This window comes from Globicephala melas, chromosome 9 (assembly GCF_963455315.2).
Source record: "Globicephala melas chromosome 9, mGloMel1.2, whole genome shotgun sequence".
NCBI lineage: Eukaryota > Metazoa > Chordata > Mammalia > Artiodactyla > Delphinidae > Globicephala > Globicephala melas.
In genome coordinates, this window is record NC_083322.1 from 44,102,040 (window position 1) to 44,117,922 (window position 15,883).

The window sequence follows — 15,883 nt, forward strand, 5'->3', positions numbered from 1 at the left end:
TCCCTGGAGGCCCTCCCTACTTCCATAAAGCTGACCTTGTTTGGAGAGACAGGCAATAAATCAAAAATCCTGAGCTTGGCCAACAAGGCCCTTGGCTCTCAAGCCCTAGTCCTTGTTCCCTGCTCCATCTTATACAGCATCTCTGCTGGTCATTCCCAAACACACCATACTCATAAATGCTTCTTGCCCTTTGCACATGCTGAACTCTTTTTTTCATCTATTAACTCCTACTTCTCCTTTATAGGTTCCAGTGTCATCTCTTCTGTGGAGCCTTCCTTAACTTTCCCAAGGAGGTTAGCCACTCCTTCCGGATCTCCACAGCACTAACTTTTGTACTTCTATTATTGAACCTGTAAGGTTATGATTATGATTATTTGTTTACATGCCTGTCTTTTCCACTGAGTGCTTCTTAACGAGCATTTTAAAGAATTAATTAATTAATTTGGCTGCATCGGGTCTTAGTTGCGGCATGCAGGATCTTCATTATGGCATGCAGGCTTCTCTCTAGTTGTGAAGCGCAGGCTCCAGAGCTCGTGGGCTCAGTAGTTGTGGCATGTGGGCTTAGTTGGCCCACGGCATGTGGGATCTTAGTTCCCTGACCAGGGATTGAACTCACGTCCCCTGCATTGGAAGGTGGATTCTTAACCACTGGACCACCAGGGAAGTCCCCACTGAGTGCTTCTTGAAGGCAGGCAGTGTGTTTTATTTATCTCCTCATCCTCAGCACCGTATTGTGCTTGGCACAGAGAAGTCACCCAGTTCATTTAATAAAAATTATAGCCATTGTTTATTGACCTCTTAAGTGCTGTGCATTGTGACAAGAAGTTATTAACACGAGTTATCTCATTTTGTTTTCATAGCGGTCTTCTGAGGGAGACATTATTATGAAACCCATTTACACCAGGAGAGCCAGAGTTGACCGCTCATCTCTTGGACTCCAGAGCCCCTGTTCTTCACCAATGTGCCTCCCTGCCTCTTGCAATAGATATTTCTTGAACGCGTCAATGACAGGACTTTCCAGAAGTTATAAATTTCCACGTTTCTATACCACTGGCTCACTTTTGCCAAGTGCTGCTTCTCTGGGTTCTAAGGAGATTCCAAATACATAAACATGGAATAGTATGGCCAATAGCGAATTAGGGCTGTGTTCCCTGCAGGAGCTCTGCACATCCAGGTTTTCTTGGCATTATCTAGTTGGCTTTGGGGCAGGGAGAGTATACACCCCATCCCCTGCTCCTGCCTCTGACCTGCCTCTAAGGGGGCAAAGCCCTTCTTTCATCATGAGTTTGAGTCCATGCCTGATGCACTTGGAAGAGAACACAGGAGCACAGAATGCTCCGTGGGCTGTCATTCACTGGTGAGCAGAGAGCAGAGGTGGGATGGCAGGGGGTGGGGGCGAGAGGGGTGAGTGGAAGGGGCTGGGCTGGACTAGAGCCAGAAAATGGCATTAGGCAGCAGAGCTCACAGAAATGAATTCTGCTTTCTTCATAAAGGGACTTAGGATTAGCTTTGTGCAACCAAGGAGCTTATTATACTGCATAATTATTTTATAAATGCAAGGTATTTCAGGATTGGAAGGGGTCTTAGAGGTTTTGCTGTTTCAGCTAAAGCTAAGCCAAGAGAGGAGCTGTCTGTCTGTCTGCTTGAGCAAGACTGGGTGGCAGCGCCAGGATAGGGTTACCACGGCTCCCACCAATTTATTTATTTACAGGGAGAAATTTAACTTCCAAGGGCACTAGCACTACCGTGTTGAGGCCAGTGCATTTTCTCCTGCGGGGCACACATGGCAAAGGAAAGAGTGCGGCCTTTGGGTTCCCTCTAGCCTTGGCTGGATCCTGCCCTACCACACGCTGGTTGTGCAAGCTTGGCCCAGTCCGACAGCACGAGGAGAGAGGGCCTTTCCCAGGGTCCCCATGAGCTAGCACGTGCAGAGCACCCAGCACTGCTCCAATGGGAGGCTGTGCTCAAAGAGGTTAGCTCTTCAGTTTGACAGTTTATGTGAAAAGCCACGTGACCCTTGGAAGTGTGCCTGCTGATATTAGAGTTCCCATTGAAAGACATACGCTTTTAATGGCTCCTCTTGTCAAGTTGTGACCAGCTGAGGCAGCGTGCTTCCACCTGGGAGTGTCCCTGCTGGTGGGACCGTAAAAATCCTTGGCTGTTGTCAAGACCGTTTCCCGAAAATTGTTAGTGTTCTGGCGTGTAACTGACACCTTCCTTTTCTTGGGCTTCCTTTGTTGTTAGCCAAGGTGAATTTGATGCCATCAATTTCTGCTCTTGGTTTCTTAAAGTCATGCCTTTCCCCAAAACTCTTTGTGAACTCCATTTTTTTATGATTCTTTTTTTTTTTTTAATTGAAGTATAGTTGATTTACAGTGTTGTGTTGTGAACTCAATAGTTTTGGAAATCCCGGGTTCAGTGGTTTTCAGACACAAGCATGGATTAAAATCATGTGGGGGAAGCCTGCTTAAAATGCAGATTCCTAGGACACCCTCCCCCCTAATTCTGATCCAGAAGGTCTGAGTGGACTTGGGAATGTGCATTTTATCAAGTTTCTTTTGTGATTCCAACACAGGAGGTAGGGTGATGACACACTGAGAAATATTTGCCCTACTCGCATTAACAACATTTTTACTCACAGTCTTTTAATTCGTGTGATACTTTTCAATCCATGGATTTATGGGAAAAATGGTAGTTTTGAGGAACAGGTATAAAGTACCTATCCTCACAATGAGGTTGGTTAATGGCCCTAGATACTCATGTGACAATCAAAGAGAAACCTTAAAATTGAGATGGTCTTCACGATGCCTTCCTTCTAAGAGTATTCTCGGTTCAGTGAAATTGTCAACCTTCCCCTCTTCTGAAGTCCTATAACATCTTGTCTGTTCCTCTTTCATGATGCCAACATCTTTTAAAGAATCTTTGCATTCTTCGTGTTTATTTGTGGGATGAAGGACTTCAGAGTCTCCTCGCTTTTGCAGAGTCCAAATCTTTAGCTTAGGTCTGTTTGGTGGGAAGACACCCTTCCTGCATGGACTGACTGTCTTGCAGTGTTGGTATTCCATGGAATGCTCATTGGAAAACAGTGCCCCAGGTTGAGGGAGCCAGTGATCAGGTAGAAATAGTGAACACCCACAGAGGAAAAAGAACTAAAGTGGATTCCATTTTCCATGTTCAATGTCAGGGCTCACAGACACCTGCTGTCAGAATGCTGCTTCAGTGCAGGACTGGCCCAAGTCAGGGCAGTGGGTTCTGGAATATTGAGTGTGCTCTGGAGGCCAGCTTCCACGTGTGATTTTTGGCTGCATGGCTGCATGGCCTTCAAGTGCACTGGAAACTTTAAGAACCAGTCTGGGCTCTTGTCTTGTTTCTTGTTATCTAGCACTACTACTTGTGCCTACTGCCTCTGTGCTCCTGCCTGGGGCCCCATGTGACTACTTTTACATGTCCTTCTCCTTTCTCTTCCCCCATCTCTGCGTGAAGGAAAAGCACAGCATTCATTCATTCATTCATTCATTCCACAAATTGGGCGTGGAGGTGTTGCCTTCACATCCTGCTTCTAGGCCTTTTCCTCCTACATTTCCATCGATGATCAGAATGTAAAAAGAGCTCTCGGAGAGCAGGAGCATGATGTTATCTTGTTTTTGTAGAGGAAGTGAGTCTCATAGTGGCTTTTGTAAAATTTATCTCCTTGGAAACCCACTGACACATAAATGCTCATCTTGAAGGCTTTTGAGACGTGCTTCATTCTACAGCCAGTTCAGAAACTCTTGTGGCTAAGTGTGCTTCCTGATCAGCAACACCGATATTTTCTTGTCCTCTTACTCAGGTCTGTATGTCCCAGATTTCAGTGTTTCTTTCTGGGAAAGAAGGTGATAAAGAAAACTAGCACTGATTCAGTCCTGAGAGCTCAGTAGACTTTCTCTTCACAGCTACACCCAAATGTAAATATCATTATCCCCTATATTTACATGGAGAGGAACTAAAACTTGGAGAAATGACATCCCCCAGGAAAGAGGCAGGATTTGAACCCAGGCCTGCTGACTCTTACCTTCAGCTGTTGATTATTAGAAGGACTTTTCCAGGCCCCACTATCACCAACTCTCCCCGCAACCACAATGTTCTCGAAGACCCGACTCTCCTTCTGATCTGTGTGATGGAGGAGGACTGTTTTGTTATTTTTTTGTTTGTTGTTTTGTTTTTGTTTTTTTCCTTCCAGTTTTATTGAGGTATAATTGACATACAGTGTTTTGTTATTTCTGGCGTGCAGTTTGAACGATTTTAAGTCCACCCCAGAGCCAGTTCCCGTGACAGGTGGGTCAAGGAAAGTGTGACTCATTGAAAACCACAGATGATTTCCACATTCCATTTTAAACTAGTGTCATCAGCTTCCTCCCACTCAAAAACATCACCCCAAGCTGCTGATCTTTAAGGACTCAAAGGGCTAATCTGAGTGTCCCTTGTTCTCTCTGCCTTGTAAGTAGTCTGTGCACGTCAACCCAGGAAGACAGGCACTGCCTGTGCGTGGAGTCGCCTCTTACAGCATTCATATGTAAAAAGCTATTTGTCTTGGAGCCATTTCCCTAAAAAAATACATCATGCATGTGTTCACTGTGCAAGAGTGTGTAGTGCCCGTGTGATCCAGGCAAGCCCCACTCTCCCTCCTCCTAACTGCCCCCCCTCCCCGCTTCCCACCCCAATCTGCCCAATAGACCATCTCTCCCTAGTTGTCCATTGGGAGTAACTCATTTGTATCAGGCACCCCAGGAAGTCAAGACTCTGGGTCATCCATCACCATCTCCTGGACACTCATCTCCATATGGCTTTTGTATCTTTTAATCGGACTAAATCTCTCTCTTCTCCCTGTTCCCTTAAACCTTCCACAGGGCCCTGTGGAACCCGCAGTATCTTATCAGTAAAATCCCCTGTGTCCTAAATCTTTTCTTTGAATGGCCACTTTACCTTTTTTGCTCCAGTTTAAACTGGGCTGTCTTCTGAGGACATTGCTTCCACTGGCGGTTTTATTCTCCCATGCCCACCAGGCTCAGGGGCGTGTACGTGAACTTCTCACTCCTCATGGCCACTTCAGGCCGTTGTTCTTGCCTCCTCCTGAGAAGCCCCCAGGTCTTTTGAAGCTCCTGCCTCAGTTGGTACTGTCTACCACTCTTCCTCATTATAGTCATCTATAAACCCTCTCTAGTCATTCCTTGCAGACTGCTGTACCTGATTCACTACTCTTGTCACAGTTTTGGGTGGTTTGAAGATACCAAGTAGGTGATCCTCGATTTCTATTAATTTATTTCCTCACCTTGAATGATCTCGTCCTTTCTCAGCCACTCATTCCCTTGGGTATACCCCAGACTTTGTCGCTACCAATCCTTGTACTCTCCACCCCCAACCCATAATTCCATTAGCAATATCCCACTCATTGACTGATCCTTTCCTTCCTTCCAGATCATTCCTTCTAGAAGCCCACCTCCAACAATTATTCAACCCCCGGCAACTCCAAACTATTGAACCTACTTTCTTTTCATTGGCCATTGCCCCTGTCAGATCATCAGTTTCCTTCTTACCCATCTCGTTTCCACGGGCCACCATTATAATCACTCCTTTGCCTACCGTTTCTACTTACCTTCTGTTTTACTTGCCTAGCACAGCCCCATAGCCAGGTAAGCCAGCAACCCTCCTCCTGCTCTCTGGCAGGTGAATGTGGCTGAGAAGAACATATAACCAGGCTGACTGTCTTATTTAAAAATTCATGACCACGAGATGGACTTGGAGGTTATTATACTAAGTGAAGTAAGTCAGACAGAGAAAGACAAATGCTGTATGTTATCACTTATATATGGAATCTAAAAAATAAGACAAACTAGTGCGCATAACAAAAATGAAATAGACTCACAGATACAGAAAACAAACTAGTGGTTTACCAGTGAGGAGAGGGAAGGGGCAGGCGATAGGAGTAGGAGGTTAAGAAGTACAAACTACTATGTATGAAATAGATAAGCTACAAGGATATATAGTACAACACAGGGAATGTAGCCACTATTTTCTAATCACTATAAATAGAATATAACCTTTCAAAATTGTGAATCACTCTGCTGTATACCTGAAACATATAATATTATACAATAACTATACCTCAGTAAGAAAAATTCATGACCATGAATGAATCTCATATTGAACGCTTGTACTTCCTGGCAAATCTTAATACCTTCTCCCACTTGAGAGACAACTGTTTTATATACTCTCTTCTCTCCTCAAAATTTTCACTCTATCTCCCCCTCATTCTCTACTGATGACCTTGCTTCTTATTTCCCTGAGAAAATAGAAGCAATCAGAAGAGAACTTCCACACACTCCCATTGCCACGTCTTCCACCCTCCTGCATCTGTACTCATAGACTCTGCATTTATATCCTACACCTGCTGTTCCTCCCCACGTACTCTCTCCTGGTACAACACATGGACTGTGTCTAAGGCCAACATCTCCACTTGTGCAGTGGACCCCATATCCTCTCACCTTCTCAGGAACTTTGCTCACAATAATTCTCCTCCATTTCTTCATCAATTTTTCTTTTTCCATGGGGTCATTCTCACCAGCATGCAAACATGCTCTAAAAGCTTCTGTCTTAAAAAGAAAGAAAGAAATCCTGTGTGAACATAACATTCTCCTCCAGTGATTGCCCCATTTCTTGGATCTCCTTGGTAGAAAAATTTCTCAGCATAATTTTTATACATGCTGACTCAGTTTTCTCTTTTTTTCAATTGAAATATAGTTGACATGTAGTATTATGTTTGCTTCAGGTGTACTACATAGTGATTTGACATTTGCATTCATTATGAAGTGATAACCATGGTAAGTCTGGTAACCATCTGTCCCCATACAAAGTTATTACAATATTATTGACCATATTTCTCACGCTGTATATTGCATCCCCATGGCTTATTTATTTTATAGCTGGAGGTTTATACCTCTTAATCCCCTTCACCTAATTTCTACCCATTCCTGACCTCCCTCCCTTCTGGCAACCTCATGTTTGTTCTCTGCATTTATGAGACTATTTTCATTTTGTTTGTTTGTTTTGTTTTTTAGATTCCACAAATAGTGAAATCATATGGTATTTGTTTTTCTCTGTCTTATTTCACTTAGCAAAATACACTCTAGATCCATCCATGTTGTCACAAATGGCAAGATTTCATTTTTTTGTTGGCTGAATAATATTCTGTTGTATATCTATACCACATCTTCTTTATCCATTCATCTGTTGATGGACACTGAAGTTGCTCCCATATCTTGGCTATTGTAAATAGTGCTGCAGTGAACATTGGGGTGCATATATCTTTTCAAATTAGTGTTTTTTGTTTTCTTTGGGTAAATACCTAGAAGTGAAATTGCTAGGTCATATGGTAGTTCTATTTATAATTTTTTTTAAGTCAAATTTTCTTTTTCTTTTCTTTTATTGATTTTTATTTTTGGCTGTGTTGGGTCTTCGTTGCTGCGCGCGGGCTTTCTCTAGTTGCAGTGAGTGGGGGCTACTCTGTTGCGGTGCGCGGGCATCTCATTGCGGTGGCTTCTCTTGTTGTGGAGCACGGGCTCTAGATGCGTGGGCTTCAGTAGTTGTTGCTCGCAGGCTCAGTAGTTGTGGCTCGTGGGCTGTAGAGCGCAGGCTCAATAGTTGTGGCACATGGGCTTTGTTGCTCTGTGGCATGTGGGATCTTCCTGGACCAGGGCTCAAACCCATGTCGCCTGCATTGGCAGGCGGATTCTTAACCACTGTGCCACCAGGGCAGCCCTATTTATAATTTTTTGAGGAACCTCCTTATTGTTTTCCATAGTGCCTGCACCAAGTTACATTCTCACCAACAATGCACAAGGGTTCCCTTTTCTTCTCATCTCAACCACTGCGCCACCAGGGAAGGCCTCTACTCATTTTTTAATCAAGTTTATTTTTTTGATGTTGGGTGGTATGAATTCTTTGTATATTTTGGATTAACTCCTTATTGGATATATCATTTGCAAATACATTAAAGTCTTTAATCCATTTTGAGTTTATTTTTGTATATGATGTGATAAAGTACTCCAGTTTGATTCTTTTGCATGTTGCAAAAGTTGAGTTTCCTCAACTTTTATTGAAGAGGAAACACCATTTATTGAAGAGGCTGTCTTTTCCCCATCATATACTCTTACCTCTTTTTGGAGACTAAAAAAAATTAATTTTTATTGGAGTATAGTTGCTTTACAATGTTGTGTTACTTTCTGCCCTACAGCAAAGTGAGTCAGTTATATGTATACATATATCCCCTCTTTTTTAGATTTCCTTCCCATTTAGGTCACCACAGAGCACTGAGTAGAGTTCCCTGTGCTATACAGAAGGTTCTCATTAGTTATTTATTTTATACATAGTAGAGTATATATGTCAATCCCAGTCTCCCAGTTCTCCTTTTTATAGATTAATTGACCCTATAAGCAAGAGTTTTTTTCTGGGCTGTCTATTCTGTTCCATTGATCTGTTTTTGTGCCAGTACCATACTGTTTTTTTTTTTTTTACATCTTTATTGGAGTATAATTGCTTTACAATGGTGTGTTAATTTCTGCTTTATAACAAGGTGAATCAGTTATACATATACCTATGTTCCCATATCTCTTCCCTCTTGCGTCTCCCTCCCTCCCACCCTCCCTATCCCACCCCTCTAGGTGGTCACAAAGCACCGAGCCGATCTCCCTGTGGTATGCAGCTGCTTCCCACTAGCTATCTATTTTACGTTTGGTAGTGTATATATGTCCATGCCACTCTCTCACTTTGTCACAGCTTACCCTTCCCCTCCCCATATTACCATACTGTTTTGATTACTATAACTTTGTAGTACAGTTTGAAATCAGGGAGCATGAAATCAGGGAGCTAGTTTATGCTGCTGTAACAAGCAGTTCTCACATTTATTTTTATTTATTTATTTAACATCTTTATTGGAGTATAATTGCTTTACAATGGTGTGTTAGTTTCTGCTGTATAACAAAGTGAGTCAGCTATACGTATACATATATCCCCATATCCCCTCCCTCTTGCATCTCCCTCCCACCCTCCCTAACCCACTCCTCTAGGTGGTCACAAAGCATAGCAGCTGTCACATTTAAGTGGCTTAAGACAAACAAATAGATAAACAGTCATCTTGCAAGTCCATTCATGGGCTGGCAGAGGCCCAGTCCAGGGTGCAGGCTGAGAGCATTGTTGTCAGTCATGCAAAGGGAAAGAGAGATGACAGATTGCATACTGACTCAAATGTTTCTACCTACGAGTGACACCTCTGCATACACTTGCTTGGCAGAAGCAAATCACACATACTTGCCTAGCTTAACAGGGTGGGGAAGTGCAATCCTACTGTGTACTCGGAGGAGGGAACTCAAACATTTATGAATAGGTCTAATAACTGTCACATTTACACATATAGTTATAGCCCTCTGTGAACCCCTTCCTGGCCTCATTTTTCCCTGTCTCTAGAGACTATCACTATGCTTAATTTGGTGATATCTCATTGTGTTAATTTTTATTTCCCTGATTATTATTGAAGTTGAGCATCATTTTATATTTATTAACTATTTTGGTTTTCTCTTTTGTGAGTTGCCTGTTTATATAAACATATATAATTTTAAAAATTATATTATTTGTTGCTTTTATATTGATTTATTAGAGTTCTTTATGTATTTTGGATACTAGCACTCTGTTGGTTATTTGTTATAAATATATTCTATTCCATGGTTTATAGTACCCTTTATTTATGGAATCTTTTGAAACACAGAAGTTTTAAAACACTTTATTGTTTACTTTTTAATCTTTTGTTTTATGGTTTGTGATTTTTGCATCTTGCTTAAGAAATCTTTTCCTACCCTGAGGAAATAATACTTTCTTTTGGAAGTTTTGCTTTTCAAATATAGGTCTTTATTCTACCTTGAGTTGAAAGTTGTATATGGTGTGAATTAGGACTTTATTTCTTCTCTAGTAAGGGTAATGAACAGTTCCAGCATCCACTAATTTATAATGCTTTTTCTCTTATATATCAAGTTTTCATATAACAAATATTCCAGGACTCTTTATTCTGTTCCATTATGCTGTGTGTCTGCTCCGGGGCTAATTAAAACATTCTTAATGGCTTCATAATTAAGTGCTAATGTCTAATAGAATGAGAATTATCCTTCTTCCCACCTCTGTTCTTCAAGATTGCTTTGGCTATTTTTGGACCATTGTTCTGCCTTAAAAATTTTTACAACAAGCTTGTCAAGTTCCATGGAAAGCCTTGTTGGAATTTTGATTTATTTGTTTAACAACAGTTATATATCACTTATTATGTGCCAGGCACTGTTCTAAATGCTTTACGAATACTTACTCAGTTAAAACGTATACTTTTATTTGGAGAGAATTGACATCTTTATGCTGTTGAGTCTTCCCATTCATGAACATGGCAAAGATCTGGCCTTCTTTAATATCTTTTAATAACATTTTATAATTTTCTCCATAATGATCTTGATTCTTCAGCTAGATTTATTCCTTGGCACTTTGTAAATTTTTATTGCTGTTGTAGAGGATATCATTTGAAAAATTACACTTCCTAATTGTACATTGCTGGTGTAAAGGAAGCCAGTGCAAATAGATTGTTATTGTTAACCTTAAATCCAGCAACTTTGCTTAACTCTCTTGTTAATTCTAATTATTTGCCTGTGAATTCTCTTGGATTTCCTAGGTGAAAATTATAACCTCTGCTGGTTAGGACTTCTGGTTGAGCAGAAGTGGTGATAACGGTCATCTTCACTTCATTCCTGACTTTAAAGAGAATCTTTCTCATTTCTCACCACTAAGGAGAAGTTTTCTGTAGTTGTCTGGTAGGTTCTTTTTATCAGATGAAGGAAGTATCCTTATAATTTTAGTTTGCTGAGAGATTTTTGTTTTGTTTTGAATTTTATTTTTTAACATAGAATTTTTTCTGGTGTATGGTTCTAAATATTTTAACTTATGCTTAGATTTGTATAAGCACTGCCAGTGAGTTTATAGAACAGTTCTATCGTCCCAAATACCTCCCTCATGCTATTCTTTAAACCCTCTCTCCAGCTCTAAGGTTTGGCAACCACTAATCTCTTCTCTGTCACTATAATTTTATTCTTTTCAAGAATGACACATGATTGGAATCTTACAGTATATAACCTTTGAGACTTTTTTCATTTGGCCTAATGCCTGTGAGATTCATCCAAGTTGCAAATATCAGAAGTTTGTTGTGTGGCTGAGCAGTAACCCATTGCGTGGAGGTACCACAGTCTGTCTGTTTACTCGCTGAAGGGCATATGGGTTGTTTCTGGGTTTTGATGATTATGAGTAGAGCTGTCATAAACATTTGTATACAGGTTTTTGTGTGGCCTAAATTTTCATTTCTTTAGATAAATACTTAAGTATATGTGTAACTTTGTAAGGAAGTGCCAAGTTATTTTCCAGAGTGGCTCTACCAGTTTGCATTCTCACCATGTTTGAGAGTTTCAGTTGCTCTGCACTTTCACTAGCACTTCATATTGTCAAAGTTTTTTATTTTAGCCATCTTATTTGTCCTAAGAAGTGTGTAGTGATATCTCATAGTGGTTTTAATTTGTACTTCTCTAATGGCTAATCATGTTGATCATCTTTTTATGTGCTTTTTAAGCCTACTGTATATATTTTTTGGTGAAGTGGCTATGTTTTTGCCCAGTTTTTAATTGTGTTGTTTCTTTTCCTACTATTGGGTTTTTAAAAATTATGGTAAAATTTACATAACATAAAATTTACCATTTTAACCATTTTAAGTTTATAACTTAGTGGCATTAAGTACATTCCCAGTGTTGTACAACCATCACCACCATCTATTTCCAGAACTCTTTCATCAGCCCAAACAGAAATTGTACCCATTATATAATAACTCCCCATTCCCTGCTCCCCCCACTCCCTGGTAACCTCTATTCTGCTCTTTATCTCTATGAATTTGCCCATTCCGGGTGCCTCATATAAGTAGAATCATACAACATTTGTCCTTTTGTGTCTGGCTTATATTACTTAGCATAATGCTTTCAAGGTATATACATGTTGTAGCATGTATCAATATCAGAATCCCATTCCTTTTTATGAATGAAAAATGTTTCACAATATGGGTGTACTACATTTTGTTTATTTATTCATCTGTTGATGGACATTTGGGTTGTTTACATTTTTTGGCTATTGTAAATAATGCTACTATGAACATTGGTATACAAGTATCACTTTGAATCCTGGCTTTCAGTCCTTTTGGGTATATACCTAGGAGTGGAATTGCTGGATCATCATTTTTGTTTTGTTTTTGTTTGTGTTCTTTTATTCATTAAAAAAATTGAAGTATAGTTGATTTACAATGTTGTGTTGATTTCTCCTGTACAGCAAAGTGACTCAGTTATATATATATATACACACACACACACATTCTTTTTTATATTCTTTTTTCCATTATGGTTTATCTCAGGATATTGAATATAGTTTCCTGTGCTATACAGTAGGACCTTGTTGTTTATTCTGTTCTTTTATTCATGAATAAGTATTCTTTGATTTTTTTCAAAGACTCTTCCTACATCTATGGACATGATTATTTTGTTTTCTTTTGTAGTTTCTTAGTATGCTAAATTATAACATTAATAGATTCTCTAATATTATTCTTACACCTCTGTGATAAGCAGAATTTGTTTAAGCTGTATTATAGAAAACAGTTTTGCTTTCAGTTTACTAACTGGTGTTGGCTCTGGTGTTTTTTACTATTATTTCACCTATGTGCATGTTTATGTTAGTAACATGAAAATATTAAACTTTCCCATACTCTTTCAATGTGTTTCTCTTTTAAATAATTATCCCCACATGCCGGCTTTAAGATTTACTTTGCCCCTGTGAAAAGATAAGCTGGTCTTCCTACTTTATAAAAACTGGACTCTAAGTGTAATGGAAGAGTGCTAAACTAGAAGACAGCTATACAGAGAGAACTGTTAGTGGTCACTAGACCCTTCTTCTAGGAGTTACATAAAAGCTTCTTCCAGCATCAGTTTGCAGGTAACTCACTAGTCTCTTCCCTCCTGGGCTGTGTGCAAGGTGTGGAACCTGGGAGCCTGGAGTCCTGGATCTTCTTCCTGCCTGGTTCCTAACTAGCTGTATACTGGGTCAGTGTCAGTGACTCAAGCAGAGAATGGATGGGCCAGATTCATGGAAGATGGCCGTGACTGTGTTCAGTGATGTCTAAAATGTCATCTCGTGAACGCTGTTGAGCCAGGAAGGACCAGCTCAGTGATTTCGAGCAGGTCATGCTGGCTCCCTAAGCTTCGGTGTCCAGGGGGAGTCTCCATGGTTCTAGAGGTTTTTAAGGCCATCATGCTGTTTAGCTGTTTAGCAGTTTCAGGACTGCTACTTTTGTCCCCGCCCCCCTCCCAATTGATATGAATCAATGAATGTGATGGTATTTGGAGGTAGGGCCTTTGAGAGGTAATTAGGTCATGAGAGTGTAGCCCCCGTGATGGAATTAGTGTCGTTATATGAAGAGGAAGAGAGCTAGCCCTCCTTTACCCACCCCTGTCTCTCATCCACGCAAGGATACAAAAAGAAGGCAGGTGCCCTTGGACAAATTCCTTAACCTTTCTGAGCTTCAATTGCTTCACTTATAAGATGTAAATAATTATTATTCCCACCTCTAGAGAGTTCAGACCCTTTAGTATAATATTCAAGGACCGTCAGGACCCAGCCCCAACCTACCTTTTCAGTATCTTTCCTGGTACCTTGCACTCTGGCCATCTGAGATGCTCTCCCATTTCCCAAACACACAATCCCCATGCACTCTCCATGCCTTTCCTTATTTTTTCCCCTCTGCAGGAAATACAGTGTTTGTCTCTTCTGGGCCTGGTGAAATCCTCCTTGTTCTTCAAAGCCCTGTTCTCTGAAAGTTCTCCAGTCCTTTCCCATATCAGTTATCTATTGCTGAGTAACAAATTACCCTGTAGCTTAGTAGCTGAAAGCAACAATGAACACATATCATTTCACACAGTTCTGTGGCTCAAGAATCTAGAATCAGATTAGCTAGGTGGGTTTTGGCTCAGGGTCTCTCATGAAGTCACATTCAAGATGTCAGCTGGGGCTGCATTCATCTGAAGGCTTGACTAGGCCTGGAGGACCTGCTTCCATATGGCCACTCACATGACTGGCAAGTTGACGTTGGCTTTTGGTGGGAGGCCTCAGCTCTTCACCATGTGGACCTCTCCACAGGGCTGCTTGAGTGTCTTCACAGCATGGCTGCCTGGTTTCCCCAGAGAAGGGATCCAAGGGAGAGCAAGGTGTGAGTAGCAATGTTTCTGTGACCAGGATTTGGAAGTCATACACCATCCCTACCCCAGTATTTTGTTGGTCCCTGGGTTACTACTGACTCATTGTGGGAAGGGAGCACACAAGGGTGTGAGCATTAGGAGGTGAGGCTCACTGGGAGCCGTCTTAGAGGCCAATATCACATTTCCCCAACAGAATTAAGTGTTCTGGTGTTCAGCCACATTCATTTATTTACAGGGTCTTTCTGTGCTATACAGTAGATATTTGTGTGCTAGTTTTATTTATTGGATGCATTTGATCTGTTCAGCCTGTAGGCAGCTGGTAATGATGCGGTGATTTATGGTGCTGGATGTAACAGTGCTGGCAGTGCATGTCTGAGCAATGTTTAGGGTGTGTGTGCGTGTGTGTGTGTGTGTGTGTGTGTGTGTGGTGTGCTTGCACTCGTGTCCGGCACATTGGCTCTCATGAGCTCAACTTACTGCGAGGTGCTTGGAGAGAAATGGAGCAGCTCTGGTTAGTCGTGGCTGTGTGGTTGACCCATACCCCGGATCTGAGGACCTCCTTGTTTGTTTCGGGCTTTGTGCCCTGCTGGTGGCTTGGCCAGGGTGGGCAGTGATCTTCTAGGTCAGCTGTTCTATTTAATGCCTGTGGAGGGGGGTGAGTTTCCCTTGCCCTCTCTGCTTGGACCCTCCTTCTCACGTGCACACCCTCTCAGCATCTATCCTCAAGTAGGTTTCAAAGTCGTGCTGGGAACTGTTCTTTCTCACAGCATGGCTGAAAGAAACCAAGGGAATTGGACGTTGAATTCAATAGTGTGCATTTTCAAAACCACCAGGGGCTTGTCAGGGAGCTCTTAGAAAGTGTGCCTGGCTGTGCCTTTTCAAGGTGGGTTACGTCCTTCAACACCTTGCTTCTGGAGCAGTACCATCAGCGCCACCTGGGAGCTCGTTTGAGATGCAGAATCACAGGCCCCACCCGAAACCGACTGAGACAGAATCTGCAGTTTTAACAAGATCCCCAAGTGGTTTTCATGCCTGGGGAAGTCTGAGATTCAGTGTTTTGGAAGGCAGCCTTCTGGAAAATTCAGTCCCTTTGGATGGCTCCTGAATGTACAACGCAGAAGAAGGTTCCCAGGCGCCCTGTGTGTCTCCTGAGAATCAAGCAAAAAAAGAGGCTTGGCCGAGGCGGTGGAGGTTTGGCTTCGCCTGGAGATCATTGTGGAAGTGAGTGTTAACCAGTGGGTTGCTGAGGCTTATTTAAAATAAAAACATCTCTCTTTTCTTTTGGCAATGATTTAAGTGATTTTACTTTGGTGGGTAAAGGGCTTGGGATATTTTTGTCAAATGAGGAGTGGATGGGGCTTGTCAGTCTGGAGAAGAGGGGGCTCAAAGGGTTGAGGCCATGATCGTTGTCATCAAATTTGGGAGGACCCTGAGGAGGAATGGGAATCAGGCTTGTTCAGTGAGGGCAGAAGGAAGACCTTCAGAAGGATTCCATAATCATGAAGATGACCTTGCTAAGGTTGCAGAACTAATTAGAGGTGAAG

The 15,883-nt window shown here is 41.6% G+C and overlaps 1 protein-coding gene across 7 annotated transcripts in view; it reads left to right on the forward strand.

Annotated features, from left to right (window-relative positions):
• Nucleotides 1-15,883, forward strand: part of PDE1C (phosphodiesterase 1C) — a 554,383-nt gene that overhangs the window by 142,605 nt on the left and 395,895 nt on the right. Inside the window, exon 1 of one of the 7 annotated variants that reach the window (XM_060305449.1) lies at nt 15,543-15,560. The exons of the other annotated variants lie outside the window; for them this stretch is intronic. The gene's annotated coding sequence lies outside the window, so the exon portion shown is untranslated. Of the gene's footprint in view, nt 1-15,542; nt 15,561-15,883 lie in introns of those variants that run through there. 7 annotated transcript variants of the gene reach the window in all.